Below are 20,847 nucleotides of genomic sequence, written 5' to 3' on the forward strand. Positions count from 1 at the left end.
AGTGAGGTCCACAGCCCAATGCCATCTGTGGGAATTAAAAATATGTATGCATAAAACAACACTACAAGTTTTACAAGGACACATACAAAGAAAAGACCACACATTCAACATATGTGAATGGTTGTCAAAGGGAAGGAGAAAGTGAGGAATGTGAGAGTGGGGACTGAAAAAAGAGAAGGGAATGAATGAATAAATAATTAAGATAAAAGGATTGCTAGATAAACAATGAAGGTGTATGATAAAATGAGGAATATGATTAATTTTGTAACTAAATTCCAATAAAAAATGAAAGGCCCTTCAGATACTGGAAGAAAAAAAAAATGAAGATCTCAACTCCTAGATGTAACCTGATGAAATATTTGAACTTCAAAGATAAAGAATACTACAATCATCAAGCAGAATGGAAAAAAAATACCCACAATGTGAGAAAATTAAGCTTTGCCTAAGATTATATTTCTTTGCAACTTTAATTGCCAAAAGACAATGAAACATAATTTAGTAGTCTTCAGTTGCTTTCTCAAATGCTTCCAGACGTATACATTTCTTGCTCCAAATCTAGAATTAGCCATTTCTACAAAGCTCTGTGATTCCCTTAAAAAATATATATAGTGGGAAAATAAGTTAGAATCTGGATATGAGGCACTCAGTGCTGCTGACGTAGCTATTATTTCCAGGTCTCTGCTTCAATGGACAGAGCTAGGACTATGTATTTTTTAGGATAAATTGTATCACGAGTCTATAACTGATTCAAAATTAGGCCTATAGGGATTTTGTCTGATGTCATCAATCTCACATTTGTATCTCCTTTCAATCAAGTCCAAAATTTCTGTTCTCAATGACACTGATGTAATTAGTCATTTGATTATTGTTACGTTGGAATAACAACACCAATTCTTTCATCCACAATGTTATTACTGAAAACTGTTTAAGTTTTATTTTCCATTCTTTTACCCTTTAGGATGGTTAAAAAGGAAAATATTCGACAAATATAAGCATGTGCTCAAAAAAAAAAAAAAAAAAAAATTACAAACCACCTGAAAATAACAAGTAGGTTTTACAAAGTTTTTATTTTCTTCATCCCAAATGCGTTGGAAACAAATGCAATGGGAACAAAATCCATTAGGGGTGTACCATCAAATTAATGTGTTTCAGCGTCATTTGGGATATTTCCTTTGGGTGTGATTAGGTCACCAACTGGGTACATAATTAGGTTCGTTTGTTTAAATTTACTTTTGGAGCCTGGAGATTGAAACTTCTTTATTTTGTTTTGTAATTTTATAGGATATTTTCATGGTTCTAAAGGAGTCCCTGGGTGGTGCAAACTGTTAACACGCTCATCTGCTTACCAAAAAGTTGGAGGCTTGAGTTCACCACAGGCGCCTCAGAGGGAAGGCCTGATAATCTTCTTCTGAAAAATGGGCCACTGAAAACCCTGTGGAGCACAGTTCTACTCTGACACACATGGGGTCACTATGAGTCAGAATTGAAGGGATCACAACTGGTTTTGTTGTTTTTAAAACATAGATCTATAATACAAGATGAAGTCAAAGAAGTCTGTTTTCAACTTCTAATTCCTCCACCATATTTAGCCATTTTAAATATTAAGGTTTATTGTATTTTACATATACATGTTAATTTAACATAAAATGTCATACAATAATATGTTGTAAAGGCATAATATTACACTATAACAATTGTGGGTTAATAACAAATAAATTTTAGGAGTATTCCAAACAACTCTGAAATGCAGTATTCTGACTGTACATGGCTAATGAATTTTGTTCTCGTTGTATTTGTCTCCAATGCATTTTGGGTAAACAAACCAGGAACTTTATAAAACTTACCCGTTATTAACACATGATTATGTTATAGCAAATTAACACACAGTTTAATGTAATTCAGCATATGGTAACGTATAATACTATATGAACATATCATGTTAAATTAGCACAATTTAATATATGTTAAATTGTCAACATATGTTAAATATGTTAACACATATGCTAATTATATAGAAGATATATTAATTAGATAGAATATATATGTATACATATGTATACATATGTATACATATACATATATATGTGTGTATATATATGTGTATACAAATATGTACGCTGGAATCTCCCCCTGTGCTAGATAAATGGTAGCATAATATACATACATTTCTTCACTTTGCTTTTTCACTTAATGTATTCCCAAGCCCGCTCCACATACTCCGTTTTGAAGGAAAAAAGGTTGTAATTCAAAGAGTAAAATTCCTGTTCACATTTGAAAGCAATAGAAAGACAATACCCAGATATGCAAGGTCCTGGAAGTATTTTACTAAAACAAATCACCAAACAATAAACTCTACAAAGAAGTGATCCATCTAACTTATAGATGAATTAAAATAAGTAAATCTTAGAAAATGAAATATGAGGCCTAACAAGCCTTGTAGAAAGTGATGAAACCAGCTGAACATAGAACTAAGACACATAATTGTTGTCAATTAGCAGAATGCAAATGTGAATAAATCTTGAAAGATACTCATGAGAAAACAGTATTATACTAAAAATAAGCAATTGAGTTTAAAATTCCATATAATAACAAACTGGAAGGAAGAAGGGCAAGTAGCAAAAACAAAGTGTGCTAATTTTCTCATCTGGAGTTAGCTGCTGCTGAGCTGACTTCATTCATGGTGACTCCATGTACAACAGAACAAAGTGTTGCTTGGTCCTGCATCATCCTTATTATCAGTGGCATGTTCAAGTCCATCATTGTGGTTACTGTCCCAGTGCAACCCACCAAGGATCTCCCTCACCTTCAGTGGTTCTCAGTTTCATCAAACCTGATGTCCTTCTCTAGAGATTAGTCTCCCGTCATGACGTGTCCAAAGAAAGCAAGTCAGACAATATTCTGTTGTGATTCATAAGGTTATCATTGACTAATATTTGGAAGTAGATCACCAGGCCTTTCTTTTTAGTCTTAGTTTGGAAACACCCCCATGGGTGACCCTGCTGGTATTTGAAATACTGGTGGCATAGCTTCCAGCATCACAATATGCAAGCCGCCATAGTATGACAAACTGACAAAGAGGTGGTGGTTTCATCTATAGGTATAGTGTATACTGGATTTTACTAATTGAAGAAATTGTTGTTGTTAGGTGCTGTTGAGCTGATTCCAACTCATAGTGACCCCATGTGTCAGAGTAGAACTGCTCCGTAGAGTCTTCTAGGCTGCAAACTTTATACAAGCAGATTGCCAGGTCTTTTTCCCATGTAGCTGCTGGGTGGGTTCAAACCACCAACCTTTTGGTTAGCAGTCAAGCGCTTAACCATTGCTCCTTCACTGAAAAAAATAGATATTCAATTAAAAAAAAATTGAACCATGAGCATACTTTCTAAATCACTAAAGAAAGGTGGGCCACAGAAAGAATCCTGTGGGAGACTCGGCAGACTGAAGTGAGGCAGCAACCATCTGCAGCTCACAGCGATCTGCTGTCACAACTCATTGGCTGGAGGCAGTGGCAGAACCTGCAACTGCTCCTGCTTCTCTGGCTCCTGGGCCACATGTGTGTTTTTAGTCCGCGACAAAGTGCTTCCTTCATCCTTCTGCAGCACATCCATACGACTAAGGTCCCAGACCACAAGAAGAGATATGGTTGCTGCACCTCTTCATAAACTCTAGCTCATGCTTGTGGCTTCTGGCTCATTCTTGTTCTTTGTGAGCTTCAAAGACCACAGCCTTATAGACACTGATTAATCACTTCCCAAGTTGCATAAGGTCAAATCTTTATAACAAATTCATATGTATTCATGTATATGTATATGTGTATACATATGTTATTGGTGTTATGTGCCATCCAGTCAATTCTGACTGATAGTGACCCTACAGGACAAGGTAGAATTGCCCTGTAGGGTTACCTAGGCTGAAATCTTTACAGAGGCAGATAGCTTCCTGTGCAGAACGTGAAGGAACAACACTGCTGCTCACCACCCATGCTTAATGGATTTGGGCTGATGGGGGAGACACATTGTCTCTATAACCTCTAACTGGCAAATGAATGATCCGATGCCGACAAGGCAAAATTTTCTGGCCAGATTATCAATAGAGTTGAAATCCCTTTGGGCAATAATTGTCCTTGGTCAGTGATATCTAAAGCATTATTCAGATCAGTTATTTTCCAATTTCTAGATTGGGACCAGTGCTTAGGATCATCTCTTCCACGAATATTGGAGCCTTTGGTGCCTGTGGAAGAAGTCAGCACCCAATGCCTTTGTTACCAGAAGACAGTGTGCCAAAGTGTCACCCAATTCCATAAAGCCTTGCTGCCCTAGAGACAGAAGTTTTTGGTGTGATTGTCTTAGATCCTGAATAATAATAATAATAATAAGAAGAAGCAGTTGCCATCAAATTGATTTCAATTCATGGTGACCTCACGTATTTCACGATAAAACTGTATTCCATAGGGTTTTCAATGGCTGTGATCTTTCAGAAGTAGATCTCCAAGCTGTTCTTTCTAAACACCTCTGGGTGGAATTCAACTGTCAACTTTTCCATTAGTAGCTGAGCATTTAACACTTGTATCACCCAGGGACTCCAGATCCTGAATAACATACCAGAAATGCTCTTTTTCTCCTTGATTCTTATTCACTGTAATGTAGTGGTAAAAGCCATATTTTCGGTGATGCACACAGGATCTGGCGTCAGAAAGGCCCCAATTCAGATCCCAGCTTTGTTACTTCTCATTGTGTAAAATTGTGTCATTTACTTAACTTCTTTCAGACTGTTTCCTTATCTATAAAACTGGGGTAATTATATATATGTTGTTGTGAGGACTAAATGACTCAACTCAAATAAAGTGCTTAAAACATGCCCAGCACAAAGTAAATGCTCGTGTATTTGGTTATTTACTATTATTCATCAAACATCCTGTGCCAGTCACAGTGCCCGTGCTACAAAGTTGAGAAGACAAGGTCTCTGTTCTGAGAAGATGCAATCCAATGTGATAAATGCTATAATATAGAAAGGTACAGAATTGGCCTGAAGAAGGTGTGATGAACTCTTCTTGGAGATGGGTGGGGTTTATCAGGGAAAGCATTAAAGAGCAGGGCCAGGAGTAGGGTAAGGCCAATGAAGTGCCCAAGGCACAAAATTTAAAGAGCTACTTTCATGACCTTGAGGGTAAGTGCCTCCTTAAATTTAGTGCTCTAGGCACCTCACCTGCCTCACCTTATTCCTGACCCTGTTAAAGAGGAGGTGCTATTTGAACTCAACCTTGAAGCACAAATAGGAGATGGCTAGAGGCATGCTTCAAGCAAAGGGGGAGACATCTGCAAAATCCCAAAGCAAGATAATAGAATGGCCTGGTAAGGTGGCCGAATATGGATGCAACATAGTGTGGCCGCAAGGAAGAGTGAGAAAGGAGGCTAGAGTAGATATGACTCAGTTAATGAAGAGCATTTTAAGGCATGAAAAAGAACTTGGCATTTACCCTTGACAATGGGGAACCTCTGCAAATAACTTAGTAATGCACTTAATAAGAAACATGTAAGCCTAACTAAACACAGGTATAACATTTTTCTGAGGGGCATAAAAGAAATCTTGAATAAATGGCAAACCATAAAGTTGTGTCTGTATTCCTGATATCTAGATTCAATAAAAATTAAAAAACAAAAACCAAACCCATTGCCGTCTAGTTGATCCTGACTCATAGCGACCCTATAGGACAAAGTAGAGCTGTCCCAAATGTTTTCAAAGGAGTGGCTGGTAGATTTGAATGGCTGACCTTTTGGTTAGCAGCCGAGCTCTTAACCACCACGCCACCACAGTCAATGAACCGTTCTTAATATCAGACTTGGTATCATCCAGGGCTTTCTACTTGACCTAACCCAGTCAAATCTTGGATGGTGTCAATCAGTAAAAATTAAGCTCTTCCTTTTTACCACCATGATTTCTGAACTTGCCTGGAAGAGCAGTGACTCCAAGGGAACCTGAACTCTGGAGTAGTCAAGAAGCAATGGCAAAAATGGGGACTCCCTTGGCCCCTCCTCCAGGATTCTGGCAATGCATATGCCCAGAGTTTTTACATGAGACCATACACTGGGGAGGTAGCCTCGTATTGAGTGATGTGGAAATTGTCATCACCTTAGCACTTGGAGACTTAGAACTATAATTAATTTGCTTTAAGAAAGCTAAAAAAATGGAATGTGTCTTATTTTGTATATTGTAAAGAAATTCTTACCTGATACAAACAAAAAAAATCAAAAATACTTTTTAATTTTTTAATCCACATAGGCCCTATACTTTATGGTTGCTGCTCTGGCAAAGTCTCTGTCAGTCAGCAATTGGAACACATTTTACATAATAACAAACTACCCCTGTAACTCAGAATCTTAGGAAAACAAGTTTTTTTTTTTTTTCATGCTTATAGGGTCTATGCAGCTGCAGTGTGGCCATGCTGGGTTGGTCTCCAGGCTTCGAGTACCAGGATGGAGATTAAGTTCAAGTCTTCCTCATATGTTTCCTCATTCTTTTTGGATTAACCACTTCCTAGGGCATGCCCTTCTTATGGCAGGTCATGGGAGTGAAAGAGGATAAGTGGAAATACATTATGTCTCTTAAGGCCTTGGCTTGAGACTGGCACATATCATCTATTGGGTAAAACAAGCCACACCGTAAGTCGAACCTAAAATATACTGTGCCCCAAGAGGTTGGGGGAATGAATATATGCTGGGCAACAATCCAATCTGTTACAGAAACACAGTAGAACTATTGAGCTTGCTCACAGTTCAAGCAAATAGAAACTCCTTAGCTGCATATTTTTTGGCAAGTCATTTCTATGAATGGCAATACCGCCTCTTACAGGCTTATTTTGAAAGTAATGGGTGCAGAAGTGCTCTGTAAAAGTCAAAACACCTGAAATTTACTCTTCATAACGATTATCAAATCAGAACTGTCTGTGAGTCCTCAACTTGAGCTTCCTACTTAAACGTTAATTTTTAATGGGACTGCCATAGGGACAACCTAATGCTGCCACTGTTGGGTACAGACAGTGCGGATTGCACCGCTGATGCTGACTCAGGAGTTCAAGGATGCCAAAAAGAAGATGACAGGATTGGGGTGCACTCTCTAAAAAAGCACTCTGGCTCTCTTTCAGCATTTAACATTTTATCTAATTCTGATTTTTAATCTGGCCTGTATTGCAATGGAGAAACTCTGGAACTTTATCCTTTTCCTAGGAAGCCCATTTGTTAGCCCAAAATGAGCATTATAGGCCAGATATTGTTCTGTGGACTGAGACCCTGCAGACAACCCTCAACTCCATTACTGGCAGGTGTACTTTAATGTCTAGTCCATGGCACTTTCACAGCAGATAGGTGAATTAGCTGAATATACACAGGGATGAATCTGGGGGTGGAGAGCAGGATGCCTGGCTTCCGGGGCTGGCATTGTCACTTCCCCTTCTGTTTCCTCATCTGTAAGGTGGAGATAATAATAACTGCCCTACTTTCTCATATGGTAGTTGTGAAGACAAAATGATAAAATTATGTTGCAAAATAAGAAATGCTATTCAAATGCAAGATGATTTTAGATTCTTTGATTTCTCTTTAAATTAATAATAACCCTCACATTTGTACAATGCTGCTCAATTTTCAAAGCTCTTTCACTTGCATTATCTCATTTGGTACACATCAAAGTTCTCAATTTTTCAGGAGAGGAGACAGAGGGTCAGAGCAGTTATGTGGCTTGCCTAGGGCCATCCAGCAAGTAACAGAACTGGGAGAGCAGCCAGTTTTCCCAGTGCTAGCCCTGTACTTGTTCCTTTCGGATCTATTGCTTCAGCTTCTCTGTCAAAGCTCTGGAAGTCCATATGGTACAGTGTTTGTGAGGCCAATGTCGCCAGTGGCCTGGGGGCTAGAAAGGGTGTGAAAAACTTCCTCCTGGGAATATGAGCTTAGAAATAAAGAGTAAATCTGGAACCTCTCCAGGGCTGGGCAATACTGATGGGCTTTGTGGTCCAAGCCCCTGGGTCATTGACAGGCTGTTGTCCCTTCTCATTCCACCAGCTCTTTCTTAGTATGATGGAAAAATGGGTACCAAATCAGATATCCAACAGAGATTTCCTGAATTTCCTACAGCAATGGGGCAAAATCTCCCAGGACATAGAAATATCTACTTGAGAAGGAAACTTGGAGATCTTTCTATTCCAAAATGTTCATTGTACAGATAAAAAATAGACGATACAGAGTAGTAGAAATTTTGTTCATTGTTAGAAAACGGGTTTTGGGTTTTTGCGGATCTGGGGACCCATTCACAGCTCTTCCCCTGACTGATGGGGAATCAGGATGGTAGGGGAGGATTCTAGCTGTCAGCGACCCCAAGTGTTGCAGAGTAGAACTGCACTCCATAAGGCTTCCATGGCTGTGGCCTTTTGGAAGTAGACCACCAAGCCTTTCTTCTCAGGTGCCTCTGCGTGGATTTGAATGGCCAACCTTTTGGTTAGCACTGAGCCCTTAACCATTTGCACCACCCAGGGATCCAAAGGGGAGGATGAAATGAGATAAATGCATCTAAGGTATTGAGCACATAGTGGGCCCTGAAACTGTAATAGAGTCTGAATTAGCCAATGTGCTTGGTTGCAATCCACCGAACTAACTCACTTTAGCTAGTTAAAGCAGAAAAGGGATTTTTAAAATAGGATATCAGGTAGCTCCTTCACAGAATCTTCAAGGGGCTGAGTCACACTTGGAGATTCCACAGCCAGAAACAAAGCTCATCCATATTGTGGGACTGCTCTAACGAAGCACAATGCTACCCCTGCCAAGTACAGGCAGTGCAGATGCTAACAGCCTCTCTCATTCCTCACTCAGATAGTTAGACAGACCCCTAGATATTCTTGTCAGAAAATGATGCCCATTTGGCTTCTGTTCCCCATGTTGCTTTCATCCAAACTAAAATTTCATGTGGGCATATCTGATTGGCAGAGCCAGGTCACATGGCTATGTCCTGGTTGGAAGGGAGGCTGGGAAAGTTAGTTCTGGGCTTCTAGTTTATGAAGGAGTTACTCATACTATGGGAAATTCCCTGAACAAAGGCTGAATTTTCGAAAGGCGATGGAGAGTTTAAGAAATGTTCACGGAAATACCCTCTTTACCTGTCCTTTATGTGGACACAGACCATAGCAGAACCTGGATTAATGTTCAGGGCTCCAGAATCTCACATCCTTACCTTATATCACATGATTCCCTCCAGTCTGACCTTGGCTCATCTAAGACATCTACCACTTTATGTCTTTCCTGGGATCGCTTCTTACTTCCACTGCTGTCATACCACTATGGCTAACCAAGCATTACATTGCAAACATTTTTCCATGCCATTAATTTTTCTTGCAACATGATTTTTAATAACTGCATAGCATTCCAGAGTATGGAAGCACCATAATTTATTTAACCAAAACTAAATTGTGTGTTTAGGTTGTTGCTTATTTTTTCCCTTGATATTACAAATGATATAGCGATGAATATTCTTGTACATAAATCTCTTTGCATATTTCTGATCATTTGTTTAGTTTTTTAGAAGTGTAGGTATTAGGTCAAATGATTATCTTTTTAAGCTCTTCACAGATATTGCCAAGTCAGCCTCTAGAAATGTAACACAAGTTTTTATATTTCCAACTGCTGTGGCAAGGCACATTTGGTCATACCTTTGCAAACACTGGGTGCTATCATTTTTTAGCCTTCACTAATTTGATAGGTGCAAAATATTTTTCATTGTTATTTTGGTGTACTTTTTTTTGTTTATTAATTTTATTAAATATTTATTTTAATTGTATTTTTTTTTTTTTTTTTTACTAGCAGGAGTTTGTAATTTTTATGTACTCAAATTCCTTAACATTAAAAAAATTTTTTTTTCAGTCGTTAAGCTTAGAAAGCTCTTCCTTTTCCAAAGATCAAATGACTGTCCTTATACATAGGCATAATGGTTAAAGTTGTGTGTCAACTTAGCTGGGCCATGATCCTCGGTGGTTTGATACTTGTATGATGATGTGATCACTTCCATGATGAGATTTGATACTGTGAGATCACCTCCATAATGGGATCTGCTGTGAGTAGCCAGTCAGTTGAAAGGGAGTTTCCTTGGGCGTGTGGACTGCATTGGATATAAGTGGATATTCTGGCTAGGCTTGTGGGCTTTTGTTTGCTCTGGATCCCCCAGCTGGCTCCTGTTCATCTAATCTCCGGTTCTTGGGACTTGAGCTAGCAGCTTACTGGTGGTCTTGCTTGCTTATGTTGGGAATTCGTCGATCTTCTGTGAACAAGAGCCCTGCTCTCTGACCTGCCGATCTTGGGTTCACCAACCCTTGTGGCTATGTGCCTCAGGAGAAGCCTGACCCACAGACTTGGGACATTCCATCCTCTACAACCGGGTGAGCCATTTCCTTGATATAAATCTGTTTTTATGTATGTATTTACACACTTTACTGGTTTTGCTTCTTTCGAGAACTTGGCTTAAGACAATAGGTATTTACATTCTTCTGTATATTTTTGCAGAACATATAACTCTTCCATCCATCTGGAATGTTTTGCCAAATTTGATGTGAGATGCAGATCAATTATTTTACCTACTGGTTTTCTCAGCATCATGTATGATGCAGCAGTGTTTATAAATGTCTCTCATTCATTCTTCATGGCAGTTATATCAGACTATTTAATCTCCTGAACGCCCTTCCTCATGACTTTTAGTTAATGATCTTGCCTCCCAATTCTCAAAAAAAAAAAAATAGAAACCATCAGGCAGGAACTTCCTCAACTATCTATATCCTTCTTCATCTGTTTTTTTTCTGTCTTGTCCCAGTGGTTAATTTCTTGATCTCTGCTCTGCATCTCATCCCCCACCACCTCCATAGGGACCTTGCGCTACGAACTCCCCATTCTCTCCTTTATAACATCTTCCTCTTTACTGGTCCCTTGCCATCATTTTAATGTTCTCAAGGCACTCCTCTTTCATAAAACCTCTCAAGCCATTTGATTCAAGAGGATAATTTGCACCAAGGCATCGAATTTCCCTCTCTCCAAAATTTCATTGAAATATCCATATTAAACAAAACAAAACATAAACCCTATTCAAACTGGAAACCAGGAAATAAGCCCATCTGTAGGTTTTTTTTAGATCTTTGAAAAATTTCTATAAGATATATTGCAAAAGAGGCAAAACTGAGTAAAGTACCATAAAGTTCACTGTTTAATTAACTGAAAATTCTACCTGGCAAGAAAATAAACAGGATACCTGGAAGGAGCTCTCAAGTTTGGAATGGCACTGACCGGATGTTAGAGTAGGGCATTGGCAGCAGGGAAGAGGCTGGCCATGAATTCTAGCCCTCCTGTTTGTCTCTCCAGGCAGGGTAAACTCAAAGCTTAGAGGAAGGTTTTGGTGTTGAGGGTTTAAAAGACACATAAGATTCTATACTCCTCTCTGCTCTCCCTAATCCCTTTCTCCCTAACCCCATTTCCTGTACCCCCATTTCTTCTCAAGGAAGTACCAGAAAACTGATTTGATGTGTTTTATGGCACTTGGAGTCTTGAAAAAATGGCTGATCATGATTTTTTCTCCTAGGCTATAGCGAATTGGACACTCTGCAGAAGTAACATCAGATATTCAGGGAGAAAAGGAGCTCCATAAGACTCCAGTGTTCTAGGCCACCAGGTCCAGCTTATTTTATCCAATTTGTGCATTTAGGTTTATGATCAAAGCCAGATCAAGCAATAGAATGTTATTTTCCTTGTGTTTTCTGTTCATTGTTCTGTGCATATACTCTCATTTGGGCCCTAATGGGGAAAAGTGATAGGTCATGGGAAGGATTAGGGTGGTTTTAGGTGTCTAGCTATGATAGCATCTTAACTCCCCCCTCCCCCCGCCAAAAAACCCCTCTTTTATTATGAATGTTTTTGGAACACACGTAAGAATAGACAGAATAGTGTGATGGACTCCCCTGTACCATAAACAGTTAATAACTAACGGCCAATCTGTTTCATCTATACTCAATTTTATTTTAGGGATTTTTTTTTTTTACGCATGATTCAAAAGTCAAACCTACAAAACATAGTTATTTAGAGAAGTCTAGCTTTTTGTCCTCTTCATTCTGTTCCCATTATTTTAACAAATGATTGTGGTTTATTTTTCTATATATGTATGTATACGAATCTTGTCCATCCATACATCCATGCATCCATCCACCCATCCACCCATCCACCCACCCACCCATCCACCCACCTACCTACCTAATCTATCTATCTACGGAGAAAAGAATACATAAACTCCATGGGTGTTTTTGTTTTTGTTTGGTTAACAATATATCCTAGAGAGCATTCCATAGCAGTATGTAGAGATACTTTTCATTCATTTTCACAGTACCATAGTACTTCATTTTGTGTGGATGTGCCATGATTACTAGCCCCCAATTGATGGAAATTTGGGTTCTTTCCAGTATTTTGTTATTCCAGATGGTGCTGCAATAAATAGCTTTGTGTATATAATTTTTCATGTTTTTTTCTATATATCTATAAGGTAGATTCCTAGAAATGGAATTGCTGGGTTGAAGAGTAAGCTCATATATAATTTTGGCTCTTATGTTTCTTCCCATCTAGTTTTCATTTCTGAAATCATTCTTCTTTTATTTCAAATTATTTTTTAAATTCTAAATCTAATCTTTCAGTGCTCTTTACAAATCTTCCTTTAGTCCAATCGTTTCATTTCTGCATTTTTCTAATTACAATTTATGTAATTCTTTCTTGGTTTCTATCTCTTTTTGTTTGGTTCTGAGAAAAAAAGTTTCCTGCTACCCTTTATTATTATTATTATTTTATTTCCTTCCATTCTATCTGTTCTCTTATCCAGGACTTCTATTAATGAAAAAAAAAAAAAAAAGGCTTCAGCCCTTGAACTAACATCTTTCTCCATTTAAAGCTTCTTCCTTTCTAACCCTTCTGAAAGTTGTCTCCAAACACTGTCTTTACTACCTTAGATGGTATTTGGTGGGTAGTGTTCATCAGAGACAAATATATTTTAACAGAGTAAGAAGATGTATTAGATTGAATAACAGGAATATGAAATGATATTTGGGAAGAGATTTTGTAAAGGGTAAATGTACTTGAGAGTGTTTTGCACATAATATTTTGTTATTAGAAAAAGAACACTTTGAATCAATAGAGCTAGATAAACAGAATTTGCTGGCAAAAAGCAAGTGCTGACCATTCTACTTTATTAAATTTATCTTAAAATATATGGGTATAATATAGCAACAGAAATATTCACTACAATGCTGATTATTATAGTTAAAAATTACAATCACTTAAATGTTCAAGAAGAGGGCTGGAATATACAATAGTTAGCACTGTTCTGGGGGATGCTGTTTGGAGTATCTCAAAAAAGTGAGTAGTGCTAAAATAAATTTGAGGAACACTGTATTAAAGGATGTAAAATAGTTCTGTTTTTTTTTTTTTCAATTGTAGGATTTTCGGGCCCTTTAATTGCTAATCTGCCTGTGATGATTCAAGTAGGCAGTATTTTCCAAAGTTATTTAACCATGGAATGTATTCTTGTTCAGTGTCCCTATTAGGATCTCTTAAAATAGGTTCACAGAACATCAATTTTTGAAACACTGCTACATAGAGTAATTCAAATGCTGTCATAGAAGAGGATTTCATGACATGGAAAGAAGTTCACAAAACATAAAATGATGAGGACAGGTTACAAAAGAATATGCACAACTTGATCCCATTAATAGAAGACTATGAGTGCCTTGAAAAGAAGCTGGCCAAAAAAAAAAAAAAAAATCACAGCAAGATATTCAAAATGGTATGTCTGGGTAATGGAGAGAGGATATTTTTTATTTTTTTCTCTTTGCTTGTACACGTTTAATACGAATTCACAATGGACATATGTTACTGTTGAAATAAAGGAAATGATAAAAGTTATAAAAATGATGTGGGAGACTATGCAATCTATTGTTCCCAGTGTGTTCTGTGGAAAAAGGAGATTACAAAGCAGTTTGCTCATTATAATTTCTTTATAAAATACTTGTGTATATCTATAGCTTTGTTGAGAAAAAGAAAATGTACCAAGATATTAGCAGTTATTATTTTTGACTTGTGGAGTTACGGATCATTTTACGTGCTTTTGGAGAGGAAGATCTTTAAAATTTTTTCTACAGTGAATATTTTATGTTTTTAGTTAAATATGTATACAAATACATGTCATTGAAACATGAAAATAAACAAAGGAAAAACATATCTCTTTCTTGTTCTTTTGGCCCCTAAGAATGGGGCTTAAACCTCTGGGTCTCTTAGGGAGTGGGCCTCCAAAGTAGGGTGCACACATCCCAGAGAGTGCAAGGTGATATTTTGAGTGAGAAAATATTAGAATATGTGTTCTTATCATCTGTCAAATGTCTCTTTGTGTGTGTAGTTACGTACATAATATGTTAGAATCTTAGTGTCAGTACCAGCTGCTGTCGAGTCACTTCCAGCTCATGGCAACCCCATGTGTGTCAGAATAGACCTGTAATCCACAGGGTTGTTTGTTATTTTTAAGAGTCAAATATTCTTTTGTTTTAATTGTGTTGAAAATATACACAACAAAAATATGTCATCTCATCATTTCTACATGCACAATTCAGTGACATTAATTACATTTTTCAAGTTATACAACCATTTTCACTACACTTTTCCAAATCATTCCACCACCATTAGCATAAACGCAATGCCCCCTAAACTAAAACTCTCACTTTCCGCCTCCCTTGCAACCCTGGTAACTAATCTTTGGTTTCCATATATTTGCTCATTTCGTTTAAGTGAGATCATACAATATTTGTCCTTTTGCAACTAACTAAAATTTTGCTCAGCATGATGTTTTCCAGGTTCTTCCATGCAGTGACATGCATCGGGACTTGATTTGTCTTTATGGCTAAGCAGTACTCAGTTGTGTGTATATACCATATTTTGTTTATCCATTCCTCTGATGATGAACATTTTGGTTGTTTCCATCTTTTGGCTATCGTGGAAAATGCTGCAATGAACATTGGTGTATAGGTTTCTTTTTGTGTTCCCGCCTTTGCTTCTTCTGGGTAGGTACCTAGGATTGGAATTGCTGAGCTGTATGGTAGTTCCGTGTTCAACATTTTGAGGACCTGTGAAACTGTTTTCCACAGTGGCTGTATCATTTTACATTCCCACCAGCAATGGATGAGGTTTCCATCCATCAGAGTTTTCAATAACTGATTTTTCAGAAGTAGGTCATCAGGCCTTTCTTCCAGGATGCCTCTGGGCAGATTCTAACCTCCAGCCATTTACTTAGCAGCCAAGTGTGTTAAACGTTTGTACCACCCAGGGACTCCAGAAGAGTAGTACATGTATGAAACTTATAGATATGTGTACACACATGGTAGTACATTCTCCAAAAATTTTCCACATAATTTTATGATCAAAAATGTCTGTTACCTGCTACTCTAAAACACTGAACACTAGCAAGTGACGTCATTGGCTGCATTTCCAGCCTTCTAAAAGATACTTCCCTGACGACATGGGCACAGGTTCAGTGACCTAATTGCTTAAATCTTCTCTCTGGTTTTGATGACCAAGTAGTCTGAAGATCTCAATTTTCCACTCTGCTCAGAATCCCAGTCCCAACCTATGCTTTCAGGATATGGGAAAAGGCACTATATAAATGTGGTCACTGCTAATGCTGCTCACTAAATGTTTCTGGCTCTCCAACTTGTGGATATCTGGTAAGATGGCTACTCTTGGCTACCTTACGTGGAGCCATTTGACCAGTCTTGGCCAACGAGGTGTTAATTGTAGGGTCGTGTATCACTTCACTCCTAGTTTATGCATTTGATAACTATTGTAAGACTCTCCTCTGCCACCCTGACCTGCAATATTTGATATTGTGGGGGTGCTATCAGCCCAGGTCCTGGAGAGAAGATGATGACAGGGAGCAAAGCCCCCAGCTAAGTGAGTGAGAAATAAGTCTTTATTTGATTAAACCATTGAAATTTAGGTATTATTTGTTTTTACAGCACAACCTTGTCTATGCTGACTTTTTTCTATGTATGATTAAGGGCTAGTTGTTTGTGAGCTCCTAAGCAGGTTATTAAGGTCCCTGTTCCTTGGAAACCCTATGGGGCACTTCTACTTTGGAAAACCTGGCGGCATAGTGGTTAAGTGCTATGGCTGCTAACCAAATGGTCGGCAGTTTGAATCCACCAGGTGCTCCTCAGAAACCCTATGGGGCAGTTCTAGTCTGTCCTATAGGGTTGTTCTGAATCGGAATTGACTTGACAGCAATGGGTTTGATTTTTGGTTTTGAGTGGAACAAGTGGTTTATGCACAAATACTAACCTAAAAGTTGGTGGTTTGAACCTACCCAGTGGTGACATGGAACAAAGTCCTAGTGATCTGCTTCCATAACGATTACAGCCGAGAAAACCCTATGGAGTGCAGTTCTACTCCGTAACACATTGGGTCGCCATGAGTCAAAATCGACTCAGTGGCAATGAGTTTAGTATTTTGAGTTAAGCAGATTGTTGAACTTTTTGAAATTTTATACACAAAAACAAAAGTTCGTATGTTACTAGAAGTTCCTAAGGACTTTAATTCATTATTCTACTAAGAAATCCTCTTTCACTCTCCACCTGTTTCCACAAAGGAATCTCCCTAGGCTCCTATCCTAATCTTACCTGATTGTTAGGAGATTACAGTAGAGGCATAGTTTATGCAGGAATGAGGTTTTAAAGTCAGTGAACAGAAAACAATATATGACATCAGGCAGTGCATTCTCAAAATTTTTTCCATGGGATTTTATGATTAAAAAAAAAAAAAGCTTGATTATGGCTCTAAAGCATTAAAACTTTAAAAAATTTCTTAAACTGCTTTTAAAAAACTGCACACAGGATTGTCTGTGTACAACCCTGCGTGTATGGATACACATTACATATTCAGTAATCTGAAACATGCAATAAAAAGCACGTAAGCAACTGCATCTATACACACTAGAATCACACTTAGTATGGCGAGAGTCTTGTACTGTGAGAGACTCCAGGGAAATACGACTGACAGGGAGAACTGTGGATTAGCGTCATCCACCCCTTGCTCACTTCCGTACATTGACTTATGGAGAGCATGGTTGGCTGGAGAATTTCCTGCATTAATTAAACATGTTCTCTCTTTCCCTTTTGCCCCTCCCTCCTCACAGCCAACATACTGGATTTTCAGATATTAAATGCACAGATACTGTGGCTCTGCTATACTTCCTAATCGAAGCATTGGATCTATTTCTTTCTCTTCTATACACTGTTGATTAACTTTTCCCTTTATGGAAAGCAACCGTTGGCTACTAAAGAAGAGATTTGCTACTTTAACCAAATGGACTCATGTCCTCTACTGTTCCTTTTCTGATTTCTGAAGAACAGGCCTCCCGCAGAAGGGAAAATCGGGGTTTTCAGGAATAATACACTGACCCAGCAGGAAAGCCTTTTAAGCAATTGCTCTTGCCTGAGAAAGTAGGTGTGAATTGAAAGCACCAGCTTTGGAATGGGACAAGCCTGCACCTAAATCTTCAGTCTTTTTTTCTTTCTCTCTGTGACCTTAAAGAAGCCTTTTCAAGGGAGTTCCTTGGATACAGAGGCCCATTCCCTACAGTAAAATATGCCCAGAAGCATAGTGTAGATGGTGTATATGTGTGTAAAAGAAGCACTCACCATACCAAGGCCTTATTGTCTAGCAGGGAGATGAGGTTTGCTTGCTGGTAAATATAATGGAAGATTACATGTCATAAAGGTGGTGGAATCTTAGGAGGTAGACCATTACGTTTGCCAGTGGAGGGAATGGAGAAAAGAATATCAGAACTGCAATCCTCTGGCTCCATTATCATGGCAGTGAAGAACCAGATGGGGGCCATACTATGAGTTCTGGCTCACACCTGACTCCTGACTCCCACTTCAGTTGCTACCTCCTCACTGCACTCCTTCTTAGGCCCCTTCCAGCTTCAAACAAAAAGTATTGCTGTTAAGTCAATTCTGACTCATAGCAACCCTACAGAACAGGGTAGAACTGCCCATAGTGTTTCTAAGGCTGCAATCTTTATGTCTTTCTCCTGCAGAGTGGCTGGTGGGTTCAAACCACGATTTTATTCTAGGGATACCATATCAGCACGCTTATTTACCACTTTCAGAGTTTTAGAGTAAAGCACGTTGTAGGGATAAGAAAATCCAGATAAGCAAATGGGTTTGTAGTTGGTACTGTTACATCAAGGCAGTGTTTAGTGCTTTTCCATTCCTTGAATGAGTAGATAAGAATTGGATTCTGAAATGTTGCAGCATGGGTTCAAATTCCAAGTCCACCATTTACTCTCTGTGTATTATTCTCCCTATCTGCAAAGTGAGAATAATAACAAAACTAACCTCATAGGGTTGGGTAAGGATTAAATAAGATGATCTACTTATCAATAGATAGAGATAGGTATCTAGGACAGTGTCTGGGACATGGTAACATTCAATGCCTTTTAGCTGTTACTGTTAACCTCCACTAGAATATTAGCCCGTTTTGGTAGACTTTTAGTCTCTTTGTTCTACTGCAATATCTCCAGTGCTTTAAAAAGTGCCAGGCACAGAGTAAGCTTTGAAAGAATAAATTGATTAATCGATTTCCTTATTACCTATATCTCTTTTGAAGTACCATGCCCAGAGTTTGGAGGGCATAGTGAAGTTCTCTAGCTTACCCAAGGTAATAGGACAATGCCTCATGTCTTTCCCCTCACTTGCCCTGTGCAGTAGCCATTTAAGGATGCCTCATTGACAGTATTTTAGGATGTATACACTCATTCATTTATTCACTAAATATCTAATGGTAGCAAGTATTGGGAATAAAAAGTATGATGAAAGCTCTGTTTCTAACCTCTGGGTAAAGGCATAGAAAGATTACATGTCCTATGCAGGCGATTTAAAGCATCATTTCAGTGCTGCTGGCACATAAGGCTAAGGCATGTGTTGGCAAGAGATGAGGCTGGAGAAGCAGACAAAGACCATATCATAGAGGACATGGAAGGGTATCTTAGGTTAGGTTCCCCAGAAGCAGTCCCAAGACAAGGAATCCAGTGCAAGGTGACTCTTCAAGGAGTGCTCCTAGGAAAATTCAGTAAGAGAATGGGGGAAGAAGAATGGAGAAGGTGAAGAAGCCAAGTGTGGTAGCCAGCATCCATGATAGCCCCTAATGACCTTCACCTCTGGATAGTCATGCTTTTGTGTAGACACCTCCCTCAATGAACCAGAAGTGATCTGTGTGACCCATGACATATGGCAGAAGTGATGATGTGTCACTTCTGAGTTTAGTCTCTATCTTGGGTGATCTCTTGCTCACTCACTCATTCTCTCATTCTCTTTGGTAATTTACTCTGGGGGAAGACAGGTGCCATGTTGCGTGAGCAGCCCTATGGAGAGGCCCATGTGGCAAGGAACAGAAGCCTTCTGCCAACAATAACAGCCTTGTGAGTGATCTTGGAAGCTGACAATATGGCTGCAACTTCATGAATGACCCTGAGTCAGAACTACCCAAATAAACTGCTCCCAGATTGCTGACCCTTAGATAATGTGTTAGATAATAATGTTTGTTGTTTCAAGCTATTAATTTTTAGGGAAATTTGTTATGTACCAGTAGATAAATAACACACCAAGTAAGGGTGTGATTTCAGGCAAAGTCCCAGCCTTAATTTGATCCTGTATGGGAACTCTGGAAGTGTAAGTTACACCTCAGAGTCTGTCCCTGTTTCAGGCAAGGGAACTGGGCTTTAACAGTATTACGTCAGTCACTGACCCTAGATTGCCCTGATGTAAGCTCCCAGATACTTCTACATCACTGAACCTGAGGGCCAAGTGGCTCCATTAGTACACGAACAGTCCTCTAAAGACAGTCTAAGATGTAGGTCCTTAGAATCAAAGCATACAGAAGCTAGGGTTAGTCATGACAGTGTCCGATATCCAAGTCATATCTGAACTTAGACTTTAGCCTGTAAATGAACGGGAGCCATCATAGAATTTCAAGTAGGGCCATGATGTAATTTACTTTCTGTTTTAGCTGTGATCACTTTGGAAGCCAAGGAGGAAGATGTATTAGAAAGCTTACATACAATGATTTAGGCCAGGAATGATTTGAAGAATAAGCTCAGTGAAATTCTGCACTCAAAAGCCATATGCCTTAAGCCCCTTTGACTGGTTTCCTCCTTCTATCTTTCCCTTCTTTCTGTCCATTTTTGTTAATCACCTACTCCAAGTACTATTCTGATGCTGTCAAAGTTATAGTAGTGAACAAAGCTGTCTTCCTGTCTTAAATATAAGCTGGGATCAGAGATGTAAACATATATGTACTTACAATATTACATAATAAAGACCGGTTTGGAGCATGTATGTTTTCTTATTTACATTATTTCCCCATTAGACTACTTTTCTCCCTTTAATCCCTTCTGCTTTCCCCCTTCTTTTAATTTTTCTCTTCTTTCCCTGCTTCTTCTCCCCTCATCTACATTTCTCTTTCCCTCATTAACTCCCTGGGTCATTTAACATCTTGGCTAAAAGTTTCTCTGTGTCCTGCCTTTGTTTCTGTATTCCCTGCTCTGCCACTATTGCTGTGTTATTTAACTCTGTAGTACCTGTAGAAAGATTTTCTACTGAATCAAACCATGCGTGTGTCTGCATTGATGTTTCCTGTGTTGCTTGGGTTCCCCTGAGAGGCTGGTGCCTGAAATGTAGAATTTGATATTCAGCAACACTGCTTGTAGGGCTCACAATGCCCTGTGTCTCAGGTGTGCAAATGACAA

Source organism: Loxodonta africana, chromosome 12, assembly GCF_030014295.1.
Source record: "Loxodonta africana isolate mLoxAfr1 chromosome 12, mLoxAfr1.hap2, whole genome shotgun sequence".
Classification (NCBI taxonomy): Eukaryota; Metazoa; Chordata; class Mammalia; order Proboscidea; family Elephantidae; genus Loxodonta; species Loxodonta africana.